We start from the raw sequence: 4,809 nt of genomic DNA, 5'->3' as shown, positions 1-4,809 counted from the left end.
CATTTACTGTCAAATATGACACTGACAAGCGGGAAGTTTCGCACCTGTTCTGGAGATTTCGAGAACTATCTGGGATACCTGGAGAAAACTATATAGGCGACGACGAGAACCATGGCGGGTCAGTAAAGTGACAGGAGCGACCGGGTGCAGAAGAGGTTAAGCCCCGCGAGTCTGAAGAGCGAGTTTTTCGTGTGTTTTTGTTATTGTTTGTGAAGTTGACGTTAATTTAGAAGTTAGTTTGTTCCTGTTCCGTAGTTAAAGTTGTACCGAGGTAAATAAAAGTTGGAAGCAGAAGAAAGAGTTAGATACTCGGCCATCCACGGTACAATATTTTATATTGCGTGCCCCCAATGATGGCACACTGTCCAATTTTCAAATTTCTCCTAATTCTAGTTTTCAGCTTTCGACCGCGGCGGTCCCCGGTGGACACCCTGTAAATTGTACTTCTTTGATACTCGTTTCTAATTTGTTGTTAACCAATAATACTAAACTTCCTCTAGCTTTCATGTTCTTGTCAACGCCACTATAAAATAATGTGTAGTTTTGATATCTTTCATTTCCAGTGCCTTTTTTCTTAGTTTCCGAGGGAGCCTAGATGTCTATTCTGTTTTCCTTCCGTTCCAATATCATCTCGTAGTACTTGTTGGTCCATAACTCTAATGTTCCGTTTATGTCTTTTTAGAAAATGCAGGTTGCTAGCCTCACCCTTCAACTATTCTTCTTTATCCGGGCTTGGGACCGGCTGTGATAGTCAATGAGCTACTCGATTCACCCATAACCATCACAGGAGGAGTTACCTATGTACCTACATGTAGAATGTATCACCTAGTTGATACAATAATTTGTAATAAACTGCTCAAATAACATACAGAAAACTTTTTTTATTCATGCTAAATAAAGTTATAATCAGCAAAACATACTAAAAAGGTAAATATATCAACATATTCCCACGTTAAGTTAAGTAAAGTAACATATTTTAAATAAATATGTACATAAGTTTACATATTAACAAATTAAGGTTCATATTACACATTTTTCGGACTACTTAGTACGTCTACAATGGTAAAGCTCAGAATAGCAAATTATGCAAGGCAAATCGGAGAAGCATCACTCTCATTTTTTGTGGTCAGTTAAAGTTTTCAAATTTTCTGGTGTTGCAGTTACTATGCTTGAGTTAGTATCTTTCGGCTATTTGAGGATTAATTGACGGAAAAGTCCACGACTTTCTATTGATACAATAAAATGTATACAAAAGAAAATGATTGTAGATTTGTAACAGTCAAAAATGTATCTTCTAGCATTTGCAACTGAATACATTGAGAATTCGAGAAAGAGCATGTTTAATAACATAACAAAAGTTTCTTTTTTTTTTGAGAGGAACGCAAGTTAGAAAATCCAAAATTTTCAAAAATGGCTAGTGTCCAGAACAATTAAACGCAATTGCTTTTCAGGCATCCTGTAAATAACTTTTTCTGCTACACCCTGCATACAAGCAGTTTGCTTGCAATAATTTAGTGGCATTTTTGATAAGAAGAACCTTAGAAAAATTCGTTCTGAGAAAATATAGCATAACATCAAAGTAATTTGTAGCCATATGTACTTATATACCGGTATAGAAGTCGTTTATCTACTGCAAAAGATAAAAGAGACGATGAAATAAAGTACTCAGGGAAACCGAAAAAATACTATACAATTTATTAGGAGCAACAATATTTAGATGCTCATCACACTAGAGAAACTCTTCTATGGATGAACACCAGCAATTTTCCAACCATGTAATGTATGGCAATAGTTTCGCTCTTTAACCTACGACTTTGATTACCAGATTTCCATACCTGAATATCTTTGGATACAGAAGAGCTTTTTGGTACGAATTCAATGTATTATTATCTGTACATACTTTCCACCGATTATTTCAATTTATTCCTACGTCCTCTTCTTAGCTTTCGTTTTTTCGTCTCTGAACGCTCAGTGGTTAACGATATCAAAAGAAATACATATTATGGACTTTTGTTTGATTCAACTCCTGAGAAATCTCATCGAGAACCAATTTCCCAAGTCGTTAGATATCTAGATGTTGATTTTATCAATAAAAAGGATTCCATCAAATAATCTTTTTTGGGTTTTATTGAAATAGATATGGTAGATGCTAAAGATGCAGCCTCGATCCAAAATACAATTTTGGCAAAATTAAATTCCGATGAAATTTCGTTAACAAATTGCAGATCACAATGTTACGATAATGTTGCCGTGATGGCAGGTCACACATCTGGCGTTCAACAAAGAATAATGGAAAAAAATTATAAAGCATTATTTGTAAATTGTGATAACCATTCATTGAATTTAGTAGGACATGTTGTGACATGTTTTGGAACAGTTGAAAGCATATATATCTTTTTCTCACGTTAAACGTTACGATAGGAATTATTAAAAAACGCTTTAACAAAGACTGTGCAACGTGAGTCTGAAACATGATGGAGCGCCAGAATACAAGCGGTTAGCGTTATCGTCGATGAGCTAGAGAATATAGTAGAACTATTAGAAAAATTAGCATTGGACATTACCACTACAAGTGACACCAGAAGTGAAGCTACAATTCTGTTGCAGAATATACTTACTTTTAGTTTCATAACTTTAATTCATCTCTGATATGAAATCTTAAGGCGGATTGATCGTGTACAGCTCAGAAGATTGCAAGATCCTAGAATTAATTTTAGAGAAGCGTTCCATGATCTTGAATCATTAGCCGCTGAACTATCCGAAATTACAGACAAGCTCTGTGAAGAGGCAATAGACAAAGCGAAGTCTCTTTGTAAAAAATGGGATATTGATGCAACAATACGTGTAAGAAGACGCCGCAAAATGCCCGGAGGATTGGTTAAAGATGTTGGCCCTTCCGCAGAAAGTGAAATTTCTCGCGTTATGAAAAGCGTTCTTGATTGGCTCCAACAACAAATATGTACACGATTTAGACGATTAAGTGACCTTAATTTCAAATTTGAATTTCTACTAGACGTTGAAACTTTATTAAACAATGGTAACGTTGATAACAACCTTGAAAAAAATTGTGAAAATTTGAGTGAATTTTATAATACAGATTTCAATGGAATTGAACTCTTTAGCGAAATATGTGACTGCAAAATGTTACTCCGCAGTAGAATAGAAATTAAACTTAAAACTCCATTAGAATTTTTTACTTTTAAAATCTCTCATGGAGAAGATGTTTTTCCAAACCTGAGAGTGGCACTTCAAATACTCCTGACTATCTCAGTATCAATTGCTAGCTGCGAACGTTCATTCAGCAAATTAAAATTAATTTTAACATATCTATCATCAACGATGGGACAAGATCGCCTAATTGACGTAGCAATTTTAAGTGCGGAAAGAGAAAAATTTGAAATGATCAACTTTGATAATATTATTGATAAATTTGCTTCATCAAAAGCAAGGAAAATGTATACATAGTAATTAGTTTTATTAATGTACATACTATAATCATATTAATATTAAATATATGTATCTTCTTAGAGATAATACATATTTACTTTTTTATTATTTTAAAACTGTATGTTTGTTAAATATTTCTTTATAAATATGTAAAATAAATAATAGGTATCTATCTTTTGAACCAATTCTAGATGATCATATATCTACATTTTAAAAGCTAGTCTTGTTTTCTCAGCTAAATTTTTTGTCTCAAATTTAAAACCTAGCTTGACCCTATGACTTTATTTGTTTTAAGTACTTACTTACATACTTTATTTATTTATTGAATGAGCAATGCGAACAACTCTGATGAATACAACAGCTGTGGCGATAGCAATATTGCGGACGACCTCTTTCACAGCCTTGATGCTGTTAGGAATACGCGCTGGACGGAGATGGCTGAGAGCAAACTTCAATTATTCAAGCAGAAAGGCGTGGGGAATGCTACGTAGGCTTGGCGGGGCCTCCAGCAAGTCTGGCCAGACGCCTAATATTTCAGCCATCCAAATCTCTTATCATATAGTGGAAACTTCCAGAGCGGCCCGTGATAAACAACACTACCAAAATAAAAGGAGAATTTGTATCTCTAAGAGATCGATGCCTAAAGGACTCAAATTTCTCTACACCGTTCACACTGTCCGAACTGGATGAGGCCCTGAAACTGACTAAGCCTAGCAAAGCACCTGGTTTGGATAATCTGCACTCACAGCTTCTGATACACCTGGGTAACACAGCAAAGAAATGGTTAGCCCGCTTCTTCTCCAACATCTTGGATAGAGGATCGGTGCCCAGCAAGCTTAAAAGCACGAAAATAGTGACCATTCTAAAACAGGGTAAACCAGTTGATTTCCCGCAAAGTTTTAGACCAATTTCCTTGCTCAGCTGTACGTACAAGCTGCTAAGGAGACTTCTATATACTAGAATAAGCGCCCCGTATTGCAATAAGTCCCAGCCGAACAGGCGGGATTCCGGCCCAACAGAAGCTGCTGCGACCAGGTGCTAGCTTTAACAACTTTCATAGAGGCCGGTTTCCAAGAAAGACGTAAAACATCTGCTCTATTTGTGGACCTATCCGCTGCCTACGATACGGTCTGGAGAGAGGGAATGATTTGCTAATTACTAAAAACAATTCGCTGCCGAAAAACAACAGCCCTCCTCAATAACATGATAAGCAACAAGTACTTCCGCACTTACCTAGGAAGTATTATAAGCAGGGAGAGAAAATTGAATAACGCCCTACCGCAGGGCTCGGTCTTGGCTCCTCTATTATTCAATTTGTATATCTCCGACCTCCCCGAAACCAGGTCGACAAAATTTTGCCAC

The sequence above is a fragment of the Dendroctonus ponderosae genome, unplaced genomic scaffold (assembly GCF_020466585.1).
Source record: "Dendroctonus ponderosae isolate FM_Combo_2020 unplaced genomic scaffold, Dpon_F_20191213v2 Dpon_F_20191213_2, whole genome shotgun sequence".
In the NCBI taxonomy this organism is placed as follows: domain Eukaryota; kingdom Metazoa; phylum Arthropoda; class Insecta; order Coleoptera; family Curculionidae; genus Dendroctonus; species Dendroctonus ponderosae.
This window is presented reverse-complemented; position numbering follows the sequence as displayed.